The sequence below is a fragment of the Drosophila eugracilis genome, unplaced genomic scaffold (assembly GCF_018153835.1).
Source record: "Drosophila eugracilis isolate 14026-0451.02 unplaced genomic scaffold, ASM1815383v1 contig_294, whole genome shotgun sequence".
NCBI classification, from domain to species: domain Eukaryota; kingdom Metazoa; phylum Arthropoda; class Insecta; order Diptera; family Drosophilidae; genus Drosophila; species Drosophila eugracilis.
Window position 1 is genome coordinate 1 of NW_024573145.1, and position 24,817 is coordinate 24,817.

General features: G+C 33.7%; 6 non-coding genes across 6 annotated transcripts; all 6 read left to right on the forward strand.

Moving 5' to 3' along the window:
• Window positions 1-2,327: 2,327 nt before the first annotated feature.
• On the forward strand, window positions 2,328-2,507 carry LOC121530138. Its single transcript, XR_005993813.1, has one exon. It is a non-coding gene; the product is annotated as a 5.8S ribosomal RNA (ribosomal RNA).
• A 400-nt stretch (window positions 2,508-2,907) lies between these two features.
• LOC121530140 lies at window positions 2,908-6,858 on the forward strand. Its single transcript, XR_005993815.1, has one exon. It is a non-coding gene; the product is annotated as a large subunit ribosomal RNA (ribosomal RNA).
• A 4,401-nt stretch (window positions 6,859-11,259) lies between these two features.
• Window positions 11,260-13,255, forward strand: LOC121530144. The gene has a single exon (XR_005993819.1). It is a non-coding gene; the product is annotated as a small subunit ribosomal RNA (ribosomal RNA).
• A 633-nt stretch (window positions 13,256-13,888) lies between these two features.
• On the forward strand, window positions 13,889-14,068 carry LOC121530142. The gene has a single exon (XR_005993817.1). It is a non-coding gene; the product is annotated as a 5.8S ribosomal RNA (ribosomal RNA).
• Window positions 14,069-14,468: 400 nt separating this feature from the next.
• Window positions 14,469-18,425, forward strand: LOC121530141. Its single transcript, XR_005993816.1, has one exon. It is a non-coding gene; the product is annotated as a large subunit ribosomal RNA (ribosomal RNA).
• Window positions 18,426-22,561: 4,136 nt separating this feature from the next.
• LOC121530145 lies at window positions 22,562-24,557 on the forward strand. The gene has a single exon (XR_005993820.1). It is a non-coding gene; the product is annotated as a small subunit ribosomal RNA (ribosomal RNA).
• The last annotated feature ends 260 nt before the right edge of the window (window positions 24,558-24,817 follow it).

Genomic DNA, 24,817 nt, shown 5'->3' on the forward strand with positions numbered 1-24,817 from the left:
AATGTCTGCCCTATCAACTTTTGATAGTAGTATCTAGGACTACCATGGTTGCAACAGGTAACGGGGAATCAGGGTTCGATTCCGGAGAGGGAGCCTGAGAAACGGCTACCACATCTAAGGAAGGCAGCAGGCGCGTAAATTACCCACTCCCAGCTCGGGGAGGTAGTGACGAAAAATAACAATACAGGACTCATATCCGAGGCCCTGTAATTGGAATGAGTACACTTTAAATCCTTTAACAAGGACCAATTGGAGGGCAAGTCTGGTGCCAGCAGCCGCGGTAATTCCAGCTCCAATAGCGTATATTAAAGTTGTTGCGGTTAAAACGTTCGTAGTTGAACTTGTGCTTCATACGGGTAGTACAACTTACAATTGTGGTTAGTACTATACCTTTATGTATGTAAGCGTATTACCGGTGGAGTTCTTATATGTGTTGAGATACTTGTATTTTTTTTCATATGTTCCTCCTATTTAAAAACCTGCATTAGTGCTCTTAAACGAGTGTTATTGTGGGCCGGTACAATTACTTTGAACAAATTAGAGTGCTTAAAGCAGGCTTCAAATGCCTGAATATTCTGTGCATGGGATAATGAAATAAGACCTCTGTTCTGCTTTCATTGGTTTTCAGATCAAGAGGTAATGATTAATAGAAGCAGTTTGGGGGCATTAGTATTACGACGCGAGAGGTGAAATTCTTGGACCGTCGTAAGACTAACTTAAGCGAAAGCATTTGCCAAAGATGTTTTCATTAATCAAGAACGAAAGTTAGAGGTTCGAAGGCGATCAGATACCGCCCTAGTTCTAACCATAAACGATGCCAGCTAGCAATTGGGTGTAGCTACTTTTATGGCTCTCTCAGTCGCTTCCCGGGAAACCAAAGCTTTTGGGCTCCGGGGGAAGTATGGTTGCAAAGCTGAAACTTAAAAAGGAATTGACGGAAGGGCACCACCAGGAGTGGAGCCTGCGGCTTAATTTGACTCAACACGGGAAAACTTACCAGGTCCGAACATAAGTGTGTAAGACAGATTGATAGCTCTTTCTCGAATCTATGGGTGGTGGTGCATGGCCGTTCTTAGTTCGTGGAGTGATTTGTCTGGTTAATTCCGATAACGAACGAGACTCAAATATATTAAATAGATATCTTCAGGATTATGGTGCTGAAGCTTATATAGCCTTCATTCACGGTGGCAGTAAAATGTTTATTGTGTTTGAATGTGTTTATATAAGTGGAGCCGTACCTGTTGGTTTGTCCCATTATAAGGACACTAGCTTCTTAAATGGACAAATTGCGTCTAGCAATAATGAGATTGAGCAATAACAGGTCTGTGATGCCCTTAGATGTCCTGGGCTGCACGCGCGCTACAATGAAAGTATCAACGTGTATTTCCTAGACCGAGAGGTCCGGGTAAACCGCTGAACCACTTTCATGCTTGGGATTGTGAACTGAAACTGTTCACATGAACTTGGAATTCCCAGTAAGTGTGAGTCATTAACTCGCATTGATTACGTCCCTGCCCTTTGTACACACCGCCCGTCGCTACTACCGATTGAATTATTTAGTGAGGTCTCCGGACGTGATCACTGTGACGCCTTGTGTGTTACGGTTGTTTCGCAAAAGTTGACCGAACTTGATTATTTAGAGGAAGTAAAAGTCGTAACAAGGTTTCCGTAGGTGAACCTGCGGAAGGATCATTATTGTATAATATCCTTACCGTTAACAAAAAATTTGTATTATATTTATTTATAATTCAAATAAAAACAATTTGCCAAAATAAATAACAAAGAATTCATGAAATTCAAAAAATGATGGTGTAGTGGCGGTCATCATTATATATATATCAACACAAATGAACATATAATGGCTTTTCCTTAATTATATGTATTTTATGGAGTGTGGATGGAGGAGGAGAAAGACTTTATTATAAGAGGCACAAAGTCAAAATGCAAATGCATTTTTTAAATAATATTTATCATGTGTGTATATGGACCATAATATAACACGCGTTGCGAATATGTATTGTTCATCTCAGCTATGAGCATACGTTGGATTATGCAACAACCTAAAATATACAATGTTGTACCTGGTATTCTTCAGGTTAATGTTTTATATAAATCCCAATGTATATCGCTTAAAAAGTATTCATACCGTAAATTGCCCGTAAATCACTTGATATACATTGCTTATATAAAACTAAGACATTTCGCAACATTTATTTTAGGTATAAAAACATATTTATTGAAGGAATTGATATATGCCAGTAAAATGGTGTATTTTTAATTTCTTTCAATAAAAACATAAATGACAAAATTAAAAAACCAAATATTAAAACTCTAAGCGGTGGATCACTCGGCTCATGGGTCGATGAAGAACGCAGCAAACTGTGCGTCATCGTGTGAACTGCAGGACACATGAACATCGACATTTTGAACGCATATCGCAGTCCATGCTGTTATAGTACTTTAATTAATTTTATAGTGCTGCTTGGACTACATATGGTTGAGGGTTGTAAGACTATGCTAATTAAGTTGTTTATAAAATTTGAAATCAGATTTTATAAGCGTATGGTATATTATTGGATACAAATAATTAAATTATTTTATTCATAATATTAAAAAATGTATGAAAAAACATTATCTCGCATTTGTTATTTATTTGAATGTGAAAAAACGAAGAGAAATATTTTCGATTTCAGTCAAATAATACTGAGAAATGTCTAGCATAAAAATTTATCTAGAATTGTCTCATATTAATGATATGAAAATTGAAAGCAAATGGAAATGTTATTGTTCTTCGTTGGTTCGTTTAAAATAGCATATAAAAATGGAAATATAATTGTAAACGAATTTATTAAAATGTTTTTATCATTATATATATAAAAGAATTAATTGCATTAAAAATGTTATATACAACCTCAACTCATATGGGACTACCCCTGAATTTAAGCATATTAATTAGGGGAGGAAAAGAAACTAACAAGGATTTTCTTAGTAGCGGCGAGCGAAAAGAAATCAGTTCAGCACTAAGTCACTTTGTCTATATGGCAAATGTGAGATGCAGTGTATGGAGCGTCAATATTCTAGTATGAGAAATTAATGATTTAAGTCCTTCTTAAATGAGGCCATTTACCCATAGAGGGTGCCAGGCCCGTATAACGTTAATGATTACTAGATGATGTTTCCAAAGAGTCGTGTTGCTTGATAGTGCAGCACTAAGTGGGTGGTAAACTCCATCTAAAACTAAATATAACCATGAGACCGATAGTAAACAAGTACCGTGAGGGAAAGTTGAAAAGAACTCTGAATAGAGAGTTAAATAGTACGTGAAACTGCTTAGAGGTTAAGCCCGATGAACCTGAATATCCGTTATGGAAAATTCATCATTATAATTGTAATATTTAAACAATATTATGATAATAGTGTGCATTTTTTCCATATAAGGACATTGTAATCTATTAGCATACAAAATTTATCATAAAATATAACTTATAGTTTATTCCAATTAAATTGCTTGCATTTTAACACAGAATAAATGTTATTAATTTGATAAAGTGCTGATAGATTTATATGAATACAGTGCGTTAATTTTTCGGAATTATATAATGGCATAATTATCATTGATTTTTGTGTTTATTATATGCACTTGTATGATTAACAATGCGAAAGATTCAGGATACCTTCGGGACCCGTCTTGAAACACGGACCAAGGAGTCTAACATATGTGCAAGTTATTGGGATATAAACCTAATAGCGTAATTAACTTGGCTTTATAATGGGATTAGTTTTTAACTATTTATAGTTAATTAACACAATCCCGGGGCGTTCTATATAGTTATGTATAATGATATTTATATCATATATGCCTCTAACTGGAACGTACCTTGAGCATATATGCTGTGACCCGAAAGATGGTGAACTATACTTGATCAGGTTGAAGTCAGGGGAAACCCTGATGGAAGACCGAAACAGTTCTGACGTGCAAATCGATTGTCAGAATTGAGTATAGGGGCGAAAGACCAATCGAACCATCTAGTAGCTGGTTCCTTCCGAAGTTTCCCTCAGGATAGCTGGTGCATTTTAATATTATATAAAATAATCTTATCTGGTAAAGCGAATGATTAGAGGCCTTAGGGTCGAAACGATCTTAACCTATTCTCAAACTTTAAATGGGTAAGAACCTTAACTTTCTTGATATGAAGTTTAAGGTTATGATATAATGTGCCCAGTGGGCCACTTTTGGTAAGCAGAACTGGCGCTGTGGGATGAACCAAACGTAATGTTACGGTGCCCAAATTAACAACTCATGCAGATACCATGAAAGGCGTTGGTTGCTTAAAACAGCAGGACGGTGATCATGGAAGTCGAAATCCGCTAAGGAGTGTGTAACAACTCACCTGCCGAAGCAACTAGCCCTTAAAATGGATGGCGCTTAAGTTGTATACCTATACATTACCGCTAAAGTAGATGATTTATATTACTTGTAATATAAATTTTGAAACTTTAGTGAGTAGGAAGGTACAATGGTATGCGTAGAAGTGTTTGGCGTAAGCCTGCATGGAGCTGCCATTGGTACAGATCTTGGTGGTAGTAGCAAATAATCGAATGAGACCTTGGAGGACTGAAGTGGAGAAGGGTTTCGTGTGAACAGTGGTTGATCACGAGTTAGTCGGTCCTAAGTTCAAGGCGAAAGCCGAAAATTTTCAAGTAAAAACTGAAATATACAAATAAAAGCTGGAAATAATATACTTGAATAATTTTGAACGAAAGGGAATACGGTTCCAATTCCGTAACCTGTTGAGTATCCGTTTGTTATTAAATATGGGCCTCGTGCTCATCCTGGCAACAGGAACGACCATAAAGAAGCCGTCGAGAGATATCGGAAGAGTTTTCTTTTCTGTTTTATAGCCGTACTACCATGGAAGTCTTTCGCAGAGAGATATGGTAGATGGGCTAGAAGAGCATGACATATACTGTTGTGTCGATATTTTCTCCTCGGACCTTGAAAATTTATGGTGGGGACACGCAAACTTCTCAACAGGCCGTACCAATATCCGCAGCTGGTCTCCAAGGTGAAGAGTCTCTAGTCGATAGAATAATGTAGGTAAGGGAAGTCGGCAAATTAGATCCGTAACTTCGGGATAAGGATTGGCTCTGAAGATTGAGATAGTCGGGCTTGATTGGGAAACAATAACATGGTTTATGTGCTCGTTCTGGGTAAATAGAGTTTCTATCATTTATGGTAGTTACTTGTTCCCGGATAGTTTAGTTACGTAGCCAATTGTGGAACTTTCTTGCTAAAATTTTTAAGAATACTAGTTGGGTTAAACCAATTAGTTCTTATTAATTATAACGATTATCAATTAACAATCAATTCAGAACTGGCACGGACTTGGGGAATCCGACTGTCTAATTAAAACAAAGCATTGTGATGGCCCTAGCGGGTGTTGACACAATGTGATTTCTGCCCAGTGCTCTGAATGTCAAAGTGAAGAAATTCAAGTAAGCGCGGGTCAACGGCGGGAGTAACTATGACTCTCTTAAGGTAGCCAAATGCCTCGTCATCTAATTAGTGACGCGCATGAATGGATTAACGAGATTCCTACTGTCCCTATCTACTATCTAGCGAAACCACAGCCAAGGGAACGGGCTTGGAATAATTAGCGGGGAAAGAAGACCCTTTTGAGCTTGACTCTAATCTGGCAGTGTAAGGAGACATAAGAGGTGTAGAATAAGTGGGAGATATTAGACCTCGGTTTGGTATCGCCAATGAAATACCACTACTCTTATTGTTTCCTTACTTACTTGATTAAATGGAACGTGTATCATTTCCTAGCCATTATACGGATATATTTATTATGTCTTATGGTATTGGGTTTTGATGCAAGCTTCTTGATCAAAGTATCACGAGTTTGTTATATAATTGCAAACAAATTCTTTAATAAAACGGTGCATTTATGTATTTTTGATTTGAAAATTTGGTATAACTCCAATTACTCAGGTATGATCCAATTCAAGGACATTGCCAGGTAGGGAGTTTGACTGGGGCGGTACATCTCTCAAATAATAACGGAGGTGTCCCAAGGCCAGCTCAGTGCGGACAGAAACCACACATAGAGCAAAAGGGCAAATGCTGACTTGATCTCGGTGTTCAGTACACACAGGGACAGCAAAAGCTCGGCCTATCGATCCTTTTGGTTTAAAGAGTTTTTAACAAGAGGTGTCAGAAAAGTTACCATAGGGATAACTGGCTTGTGGCGGCCAAGCGTTCATAGCGACGTCGCTTTTTGATCCTTCGATGTCGGCTCTTCCTATCATTGTGAAGCAAAATTCACCAAGCGTTGGATTGTTCACCCATGCAAGGGAACGTGAGCTGGGTTTAGACCGTCGTGAGACAGGTTAGTTTTACCCTACTAATGACAAAACGTTGTTGCGACAGCATTCCTGCGTAGTACGAGAGGAACCGCAGGTACGGACCAATGGCACAATACTTGTTCGAGCGAACAGTGGTATGACGCTACGTCCGTTGGATTATGCCTGAACGCCTCTAAGGTCGTATCCGTGCTGGACTGCAATGATAAATAAGGGGCAATTTGCATTGTATGGCTTCTAAACCATTTAAAGTTTATAATTTACTTTATAAACGACAATGGATGTGATGCCAATGTAATTTGTAACATAGTAAATTGGGAGGATCTTCGATCACCTGATGCCGCGCTAGTTACATATAAAAACATTATTTAATACAATGACAAAGCCTAGAATCAATTGTAAACGACTTTTGTAACAGGCAAGGTGTTGTAAGTGGTTGAGCAGCTGCCATACTGCGATCCACTGAAGCTTATCCTTTGCTTGATGATTCGATTAGATGATATGGATGGATGGATTTCTATCTATATCATCTATTTAAAAATATATGTATATATTGACATTGGCTTATAATATTATTATATATTATTTAATATATATTAATGCTATAACAAAATGTTTATGTATATACATGTATAAGGGTACATATAAATTATATATATTTTTGATATATTTTTAATTATTACGATAATAAAGAATATTTTAAAGTATATATAATTTATAAGTAACCAGCTTGCCTTCATTGGCTACAATGGGAGTCTATAAGTGTCCAATAGTTCCCATTTTGATGAAGGCAGCGAAATGAAGGTTCATTATCTAATAAGAGATGTATATAAAGAGATATATAAAAAAGAAATTAAACAAGTACAAGTCTCATAAAGAGACTAAGTTAATAATATGGGAGTCTATATGTGTCCAATAGTCCCCATAATGGTAGCCAAATGAAACGTCATCTTATTAGTGACGCCGTAATAAAACCACTTCTACATAAATAAAGAAATTATACAAGTACAAGTCTCATAAAGAGACTAAGTTAATAATATGGGAATCTATAGGTGTCCAATAGTCCCCATAATGGTAGCCAAATGAAACGTCATCTTATTAGTGACGCCGTAATAAAAGCACTTCTATATAAATAAAGAAATTATACAAGTACAAGTCTCATAAAGAGACTAAGTTAATAATATGGGAGTCTATAGGTGTCCAATAGTCCCCATAATGGTAGCCAAATGAAACGTCATCTTATTAGTGACGCCGTAATAAAAGCACTTCTACATAAATAAAGAAATTATACAAGTTCAAGTCTCATAAAGAGACTAAGTTAATAATATGGGAGTCTATAGGTGTCCAATAGTCCCCATAATGGTAGCCAAATGAAACGTCATCTTATTAGTGACGCCGTAATAAAAGCACTTCTATATAAATAAAGAAATTATACAAGTACAAGTCTCATAAAGAGACTAAGTTAATAATATGGGAATCTATAGGTGTCCAATAGTCCCCATAATGGTAGCCAACTGAAACGTCATTTTATTAGTGACGCCGTAATAAAAACATTTCTATATAAAGAAAGAAATTATACAAGTACAAGTCTCATAAAGAGACTAAGTTAATAATATGGGAATCTATAGGTGTCCAATAGTCCCCATAATGGTAGCCAAATGAAACGTCATATTATTAGTGACGCCGTAATAAAAACACTTCTATATAAAGAAAGAAATTATACAAGTACAAGTCTCATAAAGAGACTAAGTTAATAATATGGGAATCTATGGGTGTCCAATAGTCCCCATAATGGTAGCCAACTGAAACGTCATTTTATTAGTGACGCCGTAATAAAAACTTTCTTATAAAGAAGAATTTGTAAGTCTTAAAGATCTATAGGTGTCAATAGTCCCCATAATGGTAGCCAAATGAAACGTCATATTATTAGTGACGCCATAATAAAAAAACTTCTATATAAATAAAGAAATTATACAAGTACAATAATTCGTATCATAAAGTAACTAAATTATCTTAATATGATATCTGTAAAATTCTTAAATAACGATGGATTGACTTGGTATAATAATAAATGAATGGATTATTAAGAAGGTTTTCACACATGTGCGTGTGTACCTATAATTATTATATATTATATATATAATATATTTATATATATATATAAGAAAAACCTATACAATATTTCTATATTATATAGGAAAATAACATATAAACATAGGCAGGCAGTTGTTGCCGTCCAAAACTTATGTTATCCCAATAATAAGATATTTAACATTATTCATATAAATATATAATAATTTATATATTGATATGACTTATATATACAATATTTATATGAAATAATAAGAAAATATATCTATATTTATATTATATGGTAGGAAGTGGTTGCCGACCAGATATATTGACCAAAATTTATGTTATGTCAAAAATATTAAGAAATTATGTATAATACATATAAATATAATAAGTTATATATTGATATAACTTATAAATACAATACTTATATGGAAATAATACAAAAAAATATATACATTATATGGAAAAAATAGAAAAATCCATAATATGATGAAACCTTAGTATGAAAAATGACGTTTTCACTGAAGGCGTGTCCAAAAACATATATAGGTAGGCAGTGGTTGCCGACCAGATATATTGACCAAAACTTATGTTATGTCAATAATAATAAGAAATTATGTATTATACATATAAATATGATAAGTTATATATTGATATAACTTATAAATACAATATTTATATGAAATAATAAGAAAATATATCTATATTATATGGAAAATATAGAAAAATCAATAATATGATGAAACCTTAGTATGAAAAATGACGTTTTTACTGAAGTCGTGTCCAAAAACATATATAGGTAGGCAGTGGTTGCCGACCAGATATATTGACCAAAACTTATGTTAAGTCAATAATAATAAGAAATTATGTATTATACATATAAATATAATAAGTTATATATTGATATAACTTATAAATACAATATTTATATGAAATAATATAAAAAAATATATATATTATATGGAAAAAATAGAAAAATCCATAATATGATGAAACCTTAGTATGAAAAATGACGTTTTCACTGAAGGCGTGTCCAAAAACATATATAGGTAGGCAGTGGTTGCCGACCAGATATATTGACCAAAACTTATGTTAAGTCAATAATAATAAGAAATTATGTATTATACATATAAATATAATAAGTTATATATTGATATAACTTATAAATACAATATTTATATGAAATAATATAAAAAAATATATATATTATATGGAAAAAATAGAAAAATCCATAATATGATGAAACCTTAGTATGAAAAATGACGTTTTCACTGAAGGCGTGTCCAAAAACATATAGGTAGGCAGTGGTTGCCGACCAGATATATTGACCAAAACTTATGTTAAGTCAATAATAATAAGAAATTATGTATTATACATATAAATATAATAAGTTATATATTGATATAACTTATAAATACAATATTTATATGAAATAATATAAAAAAATATATATATTATATGGAAAAAATAGAAAAATCCATAATATGATGAAACCTTAGTATGAAAAATGACGTTTTCACTGAAGGCGTGTCCAAAAACATATATAGGTAGGCAGTGGTTGCCGACCAGATATATTGACCAAAACTTATGTTATGTCAATTATAATAAGAAATTATGTATTATACATATAAATATAATAAGTTATATATTGATATAACTTATAAATACAATATTTATATGAAATAATATAAAAATATAATTATATTATATGGAAAAAATAGAAAAATCCATAATATGATGAAACCTTGGTATGAAAAATGACGTTTTCACTGAAGGCGTGTCCAAAAACATATATAGGTAGGCAGTGGTTGCCGACCAGATATATTGACCAAAACTTATGTTATGTCAATAATAATAAGAAATTGAATATTATACATATAAATCTAATAAGTTATATTAATATGACTTATAGGTTCAATATGTATATGAGACACTATTAAAACTTTCTTTATAATATAAGAGAGTATATACATCTTGGGTGCCAAAAAGAATGAAAAATACCCATTTTCAGGACAGCGTGTCCAAAAACTACTATATGATGGTCAGTTGTTGGCCATCCAGTATTGATCAAAATTTACATTATATATATAAATTTTGTCAATATTTATAAAAAGGAAATTTATAATAATAATATTATCCGTATAAATTTGTTACAATTTTCTCTTAGAATATTGAACTTGGCTACGCGGTTAATATTTATTGCCCTTAGATAATATCGTTGAAACAAAGGCCAAGGTGTTATATATTACTATATAACTACAATTCGTTTCCAATTATTATCGTTAATTTTCAACAGAAAGGTGGTATATACTGTAACTTGATTGATATACTATATATTTACCTAACAATTGGATCGTAGAATATCGTTTTCGGTATTATGTGGTTCAGCGAGATCAAAGGAATTGTAAAAATATATTTTTATATAAGCGTTCGGTTTTATATTATATATATTACTCGAAAGTTTATATGAAAAAGATAAATTTTAAATTTATCATCAAAATGCAAATGATTTAATTCAATATTTATATTGATTAAACAAAAATTAAACATGTGTGGATACAATAATATTGTATGTTGAAATAAAATGATATTTTAGAATGAAATTATGTATATGGTATTTATAAAATATATAATGGAAATATATATTATTGTATTGAAAACTATTTCAATCGATAATAAAACTGGAGAACAAAAAAACGAATACGATGGCTTTAATAAGTGGCCGTATTCGAATATAAGAAATAAATAAATTATTTCTACAAGAGAAATACAAATTTCTATTCAAAAATATGAAAATGAAATATGATTAAAAACATTATTCTGGTTGATCCTGCCAGTAGTTATATGCTTGTCTCAAAGATTAAGCCATGCATGTCTAAGTACACACGAATTAAAAGTGAAACCGCAAAAGGCTCATTATATCAGTTATGGTTCCTTAGATCGTTAACAGTTACTTGGATAACTGTGGTAATTCTAGAGCTAATACATGCAATTAAAACATGAACCTTATGGGACATGTGCTTTTATTAGGCTAAAACCAAGCGATCGCAAGATCGTTATATTGGTTGAACTCTAGATAACATGCAGATCGTATGGTCATGTACCGACGACAGATCTTTCAAATGTCTGCCCTATCAACTTTTGATGGTAGTATCTAGGACTACCATGGTTGCAACGGGTAACGGGGAATCAGGGTTCGATTCCGGAGAGGGAGCCTGAGAAACGGCTACCACATCTAAGGAAGGCAGCAGGCGCGTAAATTACCCACTCCCAGCTCGGGGAGGTAGTGACGAAAAATAACAATACAGGACTCATATCCGAGGCCCTGTAATTGGAATGAGTACACTTTAAATCCTTTAACAAGGACCAATTGGAGGGCAAGTCTGGTGCCAGCAGCCGCGGTAATTCCAGCTCCAATAGCGTATATTAAAGTTGTTGCGGTTAAAACGTTCGTAGTTGAACTTGTGCTTCATACGGGTAGTACAACTTACAATTGTGGTTAGTACTATACCTTTATGTATGTAAGCGTATTACCGGTGGAGTTCTTATATGTGTTGAGATACTTGTATTTTTTTCATATGTTCCTCCTATTTAAAAACCTGCATTAGTGCTCTTAAACGAGTGTTATTGTGGGCCGGTACAATTACTTTGAACAAATTAGAGTGCTTAAAGCAGGCTTCAAATGCCTGAATATTCTGTGCATGGGATAATGAAATAAGACCTCTGTTCTGCTTTCATTGGTTTTCAGATCAAGAGGTAATGATTAATAGAAGCAGTTTGGGGGCATTAGTATTACGACGCGAGAGGTGAAATTCTTGGACCGTCGTAAGACTAACTTAAGCGAAAGCATTTGCCAAAGATGTTTTCATTAATCAAGAACGAAAGTTAGAGGTTCGAAGGCGATCAGATACCGCCCTAGTTCTAACCATAAACGATGCCAGCTAGCAATTGGGTGTAGCTACTTTTATGGCTCTCTCAGTCGCTTCCCGGGAAACCAAAGCTTTTGGGCTCCGGGGGAAGTATGGTTGCAAAGCTGAAACTTAAAGGAATTGACGGAAGGGCACCACCAGGAGTGGAGCCTGCGGCTTAATTTGACTCAACACGGGAAAACTTACCAGGTCCGAACATAAGTGTGTAAGACAGATTGATAGCTCTTTCTCGAATCTATGGGTGGTGGTGCATGGCCGTTCTTAGTTCGTGGAGTGATTTGTCTGGTTAATTCCGATAACGAACGAGACTCAAATATATTAAATAGATATCTTCAGGATTATGGTGCTGAAGCTTATATAGCCTTCATTCACGGTGGCAGTAAAATGTTTATTGTGTTTGAATGTGTTTATATAAGTGGAGCCGTACCTGTTGGTTTGTCCCATTATAAGGACACTAGCTTCTTAAATGGACAAATTGCGTCTAGCAATAATGAGATTGAGCAATAACAGGTCTGTGATGCCCTTAGATGTCCTGGGCTGCACGCGCGCTACAATGAAAGTATCAACGTGTATTTCCTAGACCGAGAGGTCCGGGTAAACCGCTGAACCACTTTCATGCTTGGGATTGTGAACTGAAACTGTTCACATGAACTTGGAATTCCCAGTAAGTGTGAGTCATTAACTCGCATTGATTACGTCCCTGCCCTTTGTACACACCGCCCGTCGCTACTACCGATTGAATTATTTAGTGAGGTCTCCGGACGTGATCACTGTGACGCCTTGTGTGTTACGGTTGTTTCGCAAAAGTTGACCGAACTTGATTATTTAGAGGAAGTAAAAGTCGTAACAAGGTTTCCGTAGGTGAACCTGCGGAAGGATCATTATTGTATAATATCCTTACCGTTAACAAAAAATTTGTATTATATTTATTTATAATTCAAATAAAAACAATTTGCCAAAATAAATAACAAAAAGAATTCATGAAATTCAAAAAATGATGGTGTAGTGGCGGTCATCATTATATATATATCAACACAAATGAACATATAATGGCTTTTCCTTAATTATATGTATTTTATGGAGTGTGGATGGAGGAGGAGAAAGACTTTATTATAAGAGGCACAAAGTCAAAATGCAAATGCATTTTTAAATAATATTTATCATGTGTGTATATGGACCATAATATAACACGCGTTGCGAATATGTATTGTTCATCTCAGCTATGAGCATACGTTGGATTATGCAACAACCTAAAATATACAATGTTGTACCTGGTATTCTTCAGGTTAATGTTTTATATAAATCCCAATGTATATCGCTTAAAAAGTATTCATACCGTAAATTGCCCGTAAATCACTTGATATACATTGCTTATATAAAACTAAGACATTTCGCAACATTTATTTTAGGTATAAAAACATATTTATTGAAGGAATTGATATATGCCAGTAAAATGGTGTATTTTTAATTTCTTTCAATAAAAACATAAATGACAAAATTAAAAAACCAAATATTAAAACTCTAAGCGGTGGATCACTCGGCTCATGGGTCGATGAAGAACGCAGCAAACTGTGCGTCATCGTGTGAACTGCAGGACACATGAACATCGACATTTTGAACGCATATCGCAGTCCATGCTGTTATAGTACTTTAATTAATTTTATAGTGCTGCTTGGACTACATATGGTTGAGGGTTGTAAGACTATGCTAATTAAGTTGTTTATAAAATTTGAAATCAGATTTTATAAGCGTATGGTATATTATTGGATACAAATAATTAAATTATTTTATTCATAATATTAAAAAATGTATGAAAAAACATTATCTCGCATTTGTTATTTATTTGAATGTGAAAAAACGAAGAGAAATATTTTCGATTTCAGTCAAATAATACTGAGAAATGTCTAGCATAAAAATTTATCTAGAATTGTCTCATATTAATGATATGAAAATTGAAAGCAAATGGAAATGTTATTGTTCTTCGTTGGTTCGTTTAAAATAGCATATAAAAATGGAAATATAATTGTAAACGAATTTATTAAAATGTTTTTATCATTATATATATAAAAGAATTAATTGCATTAAAAATGTTATATACAACCTCAACTCATATGGGACTACCCCCTGAATTTAAGCATATTAATTAGGGGGAGGAAAAGAAACTAACAAGGATTTTCTTAGTAGCGGCGAGCGAAAAGAAATCAGTTCAGCACTAAGTCACTTTGTCTATATGGCAAATGTGAGATGCAGTGTATGGAGCGTCAATATTCTAGTATGAGAAATTAATGATTTAAGTCCTTCTTAAATGAGGCCATTTACCCATAGAGGGTGCCAGGCCCGTATAACGTTAATGATTACTAGATGATGTTTCCAAAGAGTCGTGTTGCTTGATAGTGCAGCACTAAGTGGGTGGTAAACTCCATCTAAAACTAAATATAACCATGAGACCGATAGTAAACAAGTACCGTGAGGGAAAGTTGAAAAGAACTCTGAATAGAGAGTTAAATAGTACGTGAAACTGCTTAGAGGTTAAGCCCGATGAACCTGAATATCCGTTATGGAAAATTCATCATTATAATTGTAATATTTAAACAATATTATGATAATAGTGTGCATTTTTTCCATATAAGGACATTGTAATCTATTAGCATACAAAATTTATCATAAAATATAACTTATAGTTTATTCCAATTAAATTGCTTGCATTTTAACACAGAATAAATGTTATTAATTTGATAAAGTGCTGATAGATTTATATGAATACAGTGCGTTAATTTTTCGGAATTATATAATGGCATAATTATCATTGATTTTTGTGTTTATTATATGCACTTGTATGATTAACAATGCGAAAGATTCAGGATACCTTCGGGACCCGTCTTGAAACACGGACCAAGGAGTCTAACATATGTGCAAGTTATTGGGATATAAACCTAATAGCGTAATTAACTTGGCTTTATAATGGGATTAGTTTTTAACTATTTATAGTTAATTAACACAATCCCGGGGCGTTCTATATAGTTATGTATAATGATATTTATATCATATATGCCTCTAACTGGAACGTACCTTGAGCATATATGCTGTGACCCGAAAGATGGTGAACTATACTTGATCAGGTTGAAGTCAGGGGAAACCCTGATGGAAGACCGAAACAGTTCTGACGTGCAAATCGATTGTCAGAATTGAGTATAGGGGCGAAAGACCAATCGAACCATCTAGTAGCTGGTTCCTTCCGAAGTTTCCCTCAGGATAGCTGGTGCATTTTAATATTATATAAAATAATCTTATCTGGTAAAAAAGCGAATGATTAGAGGCCTTAGGGTCGAAACGATCTTAACCTATTCTCAAACTTTAAATGGGTAAGAACCTTAACTTTCTTGATATGAAGTTTAAGGTTATGATATAATGTGCCCAGTGGGCCACTTTTGGTAAGCAGAACTGGCGCTGTGGGATGAACCAAACGTAATGTTACGGTGCCCAAATTAACAACTCATGCAGATACCATGAAAGGCGTTGGTTGCTTAAAACAGCAGGACGGTGATCATGGAAGTCGAAATCCGCTAAGGAGTGTGTAACAACTCACCTGCCGAAGCAACTAGCCCTTAAAATGGATGGCGCTTAAGTTGTATACCTATACATTACCGCTAAAGTAGATGATTTATATTACTTGTAATATAAATTTTGAAACTTTAGTGAGTAGGAAGGTACAATGGTATGCGTAGAAGTGTTTGGCGTAAGCCTGCATGGAGCTGCCATTGGTACAGATCTTGGTGGTAGTAGCAAATAATCGAATGAGACCTTGGAGGACTGAAGTGGAGAAGGGTTTCGTGTGAACAGTGGTTGATCACGAGTTAGTCGGTCCTAAGTTCAAGGCGAAAGCCGAAAATTTTCAAGTAAAAACTGAAATATACAAATAAAAGCTGGAAATAATATACTTGAATAATTTTGAACGAAAGGGAATACGGTTCCAATTCCGTAACCTGTTGAGTATCCGTTTGTTATTAAATATGGGCCTCGTGCTCATCCTGGCAACAGGAACGACCATAAAGAAGCCGTCGAGAGATATCGGAAGAGTTTTCTTTTCTGTTTTATAGCCGTACTACCATGGAAGTCTTTCGCAGAGAGATATGGTAGATGGGCTAGAAGAGCATGACATATACTGTTGTGTCGATATTTTCTCCTCGGACCTTGAAAATTTATGGTGGGGACACGCAAACTTCTCAACAGGCCGTACCAATATCCGCAGCTGGTCTCCAAGGTGAAGAGTCTCTAGTCGATAGAATAATGTAGGTAAGGGAAGTCGGCAAATTAGATCCGTAACTTCGGGATAAGGATTGGCTCTGAAGATTGAGATAGTCGGGCTTGATTGGGAAACAATAACATGGTTTATGTGCTCGTTCTGGGTAAATAGAGTTTCTATCATTTATGGTAGTTACTTGTTCCCCGGATAGTTTAGTTACGTAGCCAATTGTGGAACTTTCTTGCTAAAATTTTTAAGAATACTAGTTGGGTTAAACCAATTAGTTCTTATTAATTATAACGATTATCAATTAACAATCAATTCAGAACTGGCACGGACTTGGGGAATCCGACTGTCTAATTAAAACAAAGCATTGTGATGGCCCTAGCGGGTGTTGACACAATGTGATTTCTGCCCAGTGCTCTGAATGTCAAAGTGAAGAAATTCAAGTAAGCGCGGGTCAACGGCGGGAGTAACTATGACTCTCTTAAGGTAGCCAAATGCCTCGTCATCTAATTAGTGACGCGCATGAATGGATTAACGAGATTCCTACTGTCCCTATCTACTATCTAGCGAAACCACAGCCAAGGGAACGGGCTTGGAATAATTAGCGGGGAAAGAAGACCCTTTTGAGCTTGACTCTAATCTGGCAGTGTAAGGAGACATAAGAGGTGTAGAATAAGTGGGAGATATTAGACCTCGGTTTGGTATCGCCAATGAAATACCACTACTCTTATTGTTTCCTTACTTACTTGATTAAATGGAACGTGTATCATTTCCTAGCCATTATACGGATATATTTATTATGTCTTATGGTATTGGGTTTTGATGCAAGCTTCTTGATCAAAGTATCACGAGTTTGTTATATAATTGCAAACAAATTCTTTAATAAAACGGTGCATTTATGTATTTTTGATTTGAAAATTTGGTATAACTCCAATTACTCAGGTATGATCCAATTCAAGGACATTGCCAGGTAGGGAGTTTGACTGGGGCGGTACATCTCTCAAATAATAACGGAGGTGTCCCAAGGCCAGCTCAGTGCGGACAGAAACCACACATAGAGCAAAAGGGCAAATGCTGACTTGATCTCGGTGTTCAGTACACACAGGGACAGCAAAAGCTCGGCCTATCGATCCTTTTGGTTTAAAGAGTTTTTAACAAGAGGTGTCAGAAAAGTTACCATAGGGATAACTGGCTTGTGGCGGCCAAGCGTTCATAGCGACGTCGCTTTTTGATCCTTCGATGTCGGCTCTTCCTATCATTGTGAAGCAAAATTCACCAAGCGTTGGATTGTTCACCCATGCAAGGGAACGTGAGCTGGGTTTAGACCGTCGTGAGACAGGTTAGTTTTACCCTACTAATGACAAAACGTTGTTGCGACAGCATTCCTGCGTAGTACGAGAGGAACCGCAGGTACGGACCAATGGCACAATACTTGTTCGAGCGAACAGTGGTATGACGCTACGTCCGTTGGATTATGCCTGAACGCCTCTAAGGTCGTATCCGTGCTGGACTGCAATGATAAATAAGGGGCAATTTGCATTGTATGGCTTCTAAACCATTTAAAGTTTATAATTTACTTTATAAACGACAATGGATGTGATGCCAATGTAATTTGTAACATAGTAAATTGGGAGGATCTTCGATCACCTGATGCCGCGCTAGTTACATATAAAAACATTATTTAATACAATGACAAAGCCTAGAATCAATTGTAAACGACTTTTGTAACAGGCAAGGTGTTGTAAGTGGTTGAGCAGCTGCCATACTGCGATCCACTGAAGCTTATCCTTTGCTTGATGATTCGATTAGATGATATGGATGGATGGATTTCTATCTATATCATCTATTTAAAAATATATGTATATATTGACATTGGCTTATAATATTATTATATATTATTTAATATATATTAATGCTATAACAAAATGTTTATGTATATACATGTATAAGGGTACATATAAATTATATATATTTTTGATATATTTTTAATTATTACGATAATAAAGAATATTTTAAAGTATATATAATTTATAAGTAACCAGCTTGCCTTCATTGGCTACAATGGGAGTCTATAAGTGTCCAATAGTTCCCATTTTGATGAAGGCAGCGAAATGAAGGTTCATTATCTAATAAGAGATGTATATAAAGAGAGATATATAAAAAAAGAAATTAAACAAGTACAAGTCTCATAAAGAGACTAAGTTAATAATATGGGAGTCTATATGTGTCCAATAGTCCCCATAATGGTAGCCAAATGAAACGTCATCTTATTAGTGACGCCGTAATAAAACCACTTCTACATAAATAAAGAAATTATACAAGTACAAGTCTCATAAAGAGACTAAGTTAATAATATGGGAATCTATAGGTGTCCAATAGTCCCCATAATGGTAGCCAAATGAAACGTCATCTTATTAGTGACGCCGTAATAAAAGCACTTCTATATAAATAAAGAAATTATACAAGTACAAGTCTCATAAAGAGACTAAGTTAATAATATGGGAGTCTATAGGTGTCCAATAGTCCCCATAATGGTAGCCAAATGAAACGTCATCTTATTAGTGACGCCGTAATAAAAGCACTTCTACATAAATAAAGAAATTATACAAGTTCAAGTCTCATAAAGAGACTAAGTTAATAATATGGGAGTCTATAGGTGTCCAATAGTCCCCATAATGGTAGCCAAATGAAACGTCATCTTATTAGTGACGCCGTAATAAAAGCACTTCTATATAAATAAAGAAATTATACAAGTACAAGTCTCATAAAGAGACTAAGTTAATAATATGGGAATCTATAGGTGTCCAATAGTCCCCATAATGGTAGCCAACTGAAACGTCATTTTATTAGTGACGCCGTAATAAAAACATTTCTATATAAAGAAAGAAATTATACAAGTACAAGTCTCATAAAGAGACTAAGTTAATAATATGGGAATCTATAGGTGTCCAATAGTCCCCATAATGGTAGCCAAATGAAACGTCATATTATTAGTGACGCCGTAATAAAAACACTTCTATATAAAGAAAGAAATTATACAAGTACAAGTCTCATAAAGAGACTAAGTTAATAATATGGGAATCTATAGGTGTCCAATAGTCCCCATAATGGTAGCCAACTGAAACGTCATTTTATTAGTGACGCCGTAATAAAAACATTTCTATATAAAGAAAGAAATTATACAAGTACAAGTCTCATAAAGAGACTAAGTTAATAATATGGGAATCTATAGGTGTCCAATAGTCCCCATAATGGTAGCCAAATGAAACGTCATATTATTAGTGACGCCATAATAAAAAAACTTCTATATAAATAAAGAAATTATACAAGTACAATAATTCGTATCATAAAGTAACTAAATTATCTTAATATGATATCTGTAAAATTCTTAAATAACGATGGATTGACTTGGTATAATAATAAATGAATGGATTATTAAGAAGGTTTTCACACATGTGCGTGTGTACCTATAATTATTATATATTATATATATAATATATTTATATATATATATAAGAAAAACCTATACAATATTTCTATATTATATAGGAAAATAATAAGATATTTAACATTATTCATATAAATATATAATAATTTATATATTGATATGACTTATATATACAATATTTATATGAAATAATAAGAAAATATATCTATATTTATATTATATGGTAGGAAGTGGTTGCCGACCAGATATATTGACCAAAATTTATGTTATGTCAAAAATATTAAGAAATTATGTATAATACATATAAATATAATAAGTTATATATTGATATAACTTATAAATACAATACTTATATGGAAATAATACAAAAAAATATATACATTATATGGAAAAAATAGAAAAATCCATAATATGATGAAACCTTAGTATGAAAAATGACGTTTTCACTGAAGGCGTGTCCAAAAACATATATAGGTAGGCAGTGGTTGCCGACCAGATATATTGACCAAAACTTATGTTATGTCAATAATAATAAGAAATTATGTATTATACATATAAATATGATAAGTTATATATTGATATAACTTATAAATACAATATTTATATGAAATAATAAGAAAATATATCTATATTATATGGAAAATATAGAAAAATCAATAATATGATGAAACCTTAGTATGAAAAATGACGTTTTTACTGAAGTCGTGTCCAAAAACATATATAGGTAGGCAGTGGTTGCCGACCAGATATATTGACCAAAACTTATGTTAAGTCAATAATAATAAGAAATTATGTATTATACATATAAATATAATAAGTTATATATTGATATAACTTATAAATACAATATTTATATGAAATAATATAAAAAAAATATATATATTATATGGAAAAAATAGAAAAATCCATAATATGATGAAACCTTAGTATGAAAAATGACGTTTTCACTGAAGGCGTGTCCAAAAACACATATAGGTAGGCAGTGGTTGCCGACCAGATATATTGACCAAAACTTATGTTAAGTCAATAATAATAAGAAATTATGTATTATACATATAAATATAATAAGTTATATATTGATATAACTTATAAATACAATATTTATATGAAATAATATAAAAAAATATATATATTATATGGAAAAAATAGAAAAATCCATAATATGATGAAACCTTAGTATGAAAAATGACGTTTTCACTGAAGGCGTGTCCAAAAACATATATAGGTAGGCAGTGGTTGCCGACCAGATATATTGACCAAAACTTATGTTATGTCAATTATAATAAGAAATTATGTATTATACATATAAATATAATAAGTTATATATTGATATAACTTATAAATACAATATTTATATGAAATAATATAAAAAAATATATATATTATATGGAAAAAATAGAAAAATCCATAATATGATGAAACCTTGGTATGAAAAATGACGTTTTCACTGAAGGCGTGTCCAAAAACATATATAGGTAGGCAGTGGTTGCCGACCAGATATATTGACCAAAACTTATGTTATGTCAATAATAATAAGAAATTGAATATTATACATATAAATCTAATAAGTTATATTAATATGACTTATAGGTTCAATATGTATATGAGACACTGTGAAAACTTTCTTTATAATATAAGAGAGTATATACATCTTGGGTGCCAAAAAGAATGAAAAATACCCATTTTCAGGACAGCGTGTCCAAAAACTACTATATGATGGTCAGTTGTTGGCCATCCAGTATTGATCAAAATTTACATTATATATATAAATTTTGTCAATATTATAAAAAGGAAATTTATAATAATAATATTATCCGTATAAATTTGTTACAATTTTCTCTTAGAATATTGAACTTGGCTACGCGGTTAATATTTATTGCCCTTAGATAATATCGTTGAAACAAAGGCCAAGGTGTTATATATTACTATATAACTACAATTCGTTTCCAATTATTATCGTTAATTTTCAACAGAAAGGTGGTATATACTGTAACTTGATTGATATACTATATATTTACCTAACAATTGGATCATAGAATATCGTTTTCGGTATTATGTGGTTCAGCGAGATCAAAGGAATTGTAAAAATATATTTTTATATAAGCGTTCGGTTTTATATTATATATTACTCGAAAGTTTATATGAAAAAGATAAATTTTAAATTTATCATCAAAATGCAAATGATTTAATTCAATATTTATATTGATTAAACAAAAATTAAACATGTGTGGATACAATAATATTGTATGTTGAAATAAAATGATATTTTAGAATGAAATTATGTATATGGTATTTATAAAATATATAATGGAAATATATATTATTGTATTGAAAACTATTTCAATCGATAATAAAACTGGAGAACAAAAAAAACGAATACGATGGCTTTAATAAGTGGCCGTATTCGAATATAAGAAATAAATAAATTATTTCTACAAGAGAAATACAAATTTCTATTCAAAAATATGAAAATGAAATATGATTAAAAACATTATTCTGGTTGATCCTGCCAGTAGTTATATGCTTGTCTCAAAGATTAAGCCATGCATGTCTAAGTACACACGAATTAAAAGTGAAACCGCAAAAGGCTCATTATATCAGTTATGGTTCCTTAGATCGTTAACAGTTACTTGGATAACTGTGGTAATTCTAGAGCTAATACATGCAATTAAAACATGAACCTTATGGGACATGTGCTTTTATTAGGCTAAAACCAAGCGATCGCAAGATCGTTATATTGGTTGAACTCTAGATAACATGCAGATCGTATGGTCATGTACCGACGACAGATCTTTCAAATGTCTGCCCTATCAACTTTTGATGGTAGTATCTAGGACTACCATGGTTGCAACGGGTAACGGGGAATCAGGGTTCGATTCCGGAGAGGGAGCCTGAGAAACGGCTACCACATCTAAGGAAGGCAGCAGGCGCGTAAATTACCCACTCCCAGCTCGGGGAGGTAGTGACGAAAAATAACAATACAGGACTCATATCCGAGGCCCTGTAATTGGAATGAGTACACTTTAAATCCTTTAACAAGGACCAATTGGAGGGCAAGTCTGGTGCCAGCAGCCGCGGTAATTCCAGCTCCAATAGCGTATATTAAAGTTGTTGCGGTTAAAACGTTCGTAGTTGAACTTGTGCTTCATACGGGTAGTACAACTTACAATTGTGGTTAGTACTATACCTTTATGTATGTAAGCGTATTACCGGTGGAGTTCTTATATGTGTTGAGATACTTGTATTTTTTCATATGTTCCTCCTATTTAAAAACCTGCATTAGTGCTCTTAAACGAGTGTTATTGTGGGCCGGTACAATTACTTTGAACAAATTAGAGTGCTTAAAGCAGGCTTCAAATGCCTGAATATTCTGTGCATGGGATAATGAAATAAGACCTCTGTTCTGCTTTCATTGGTTTTCAGATCAAGAGGTAATGATTAATAGAAGCAGTTTGGGGGCATTAGTATTACGACGCGAGAGGTGAAATTCTTGGACCGTCGTAAGACTAACTTAAGCGAAAGCATTTGCCAAAGATGTTTTCATTAATCAAGAACGAAAGTTAGAGGTTCGAAGGCGATCAGATACCGCCCTAGTTCTAACCATAAACGATGCCAGCTAGCAATTGGGTGTAGCTACTTTTATGGCTCTCTCAGTCGCTTCCCGGGAAACCAAAGCTTTTGGGCTCCGGGGGAAGTATGGTTGCAAAGCTGAAACTTAAAGGAATTGACGGAAGGGCACCACCAGGAGTGGAGCCTGCGGCTTAATTTGACTCAACACGGGAAAACTTACCAGGTCCGAACATAAGTGTGTAAGACAGATTGATAGCTCTTTCTCGAATCTATGGGTGGTGGTGCATGGCCGTTCTTAGTTCGTGGAGTGATTTGTCTGGTTAATTCCGATAACGAACGAGACTCAAATATATTAAATAGATATCTTCAGGATTATGGTGCTGAAGCTTATATAGCCTTCATTCACGGTGGCAGTAAAATGTTTATTGTGTTTGAATGTGTTTATATAAGTGGAGCCGTACCTGTTGGTTTGTCCCATTATAAGGACACTAGCTTCTTAAATGGACAAATTGCGTCTAGCAATAATGAGATTGAGCAATAACAGGTCTGTGATGCCCTTAGATGTCCTGGGCTGCACGCGCGCTACAATGAAAGTATCAACGTGTATTTCCTAGACCGAGAGGTCCGGGTAAACCGCTGAACCACTTTCATGCTTGGGATTGTGAACTGAAACTGTTCACATGAACTTGGAATTCCCAGTAAGTGTGAGTCATTAACTCGCATTGATTACGTCCCTGCCCTTTGTACACACCGCCCGTCGCTACTACCGATTGAATTATTTAGTGAGGTCTCCGGACGTGATCACTGTGACGCCTTGTGTGTTACGGTTGTTTCGCAAAAAGTTGACCGAACTTGATTATTTAGAGGAAGTAAAAGTCGTAACAAGGTTTCCGTAGGTGAACCTGCGGAAGGATCATTATTGTATAATATCCTTACCGTTAACAAAAAATTTGTATTATATTTATTTATAATTCAAATAAAAACAATTTGCCAAAATAAATAACAAAAAGAATTCATGAAATTCAAAAAATGATGGTGTAGTGGCGGTCATCATTATATATATATCAACACAAATGAACATATAATGGCTTTTCCTTAATTATATGTATTTTATGGAGTGTGGATGGAGGAGGAGAAAGACTTTATTATAAGAGGCACAAAGTCAAAATGCAAATGCAT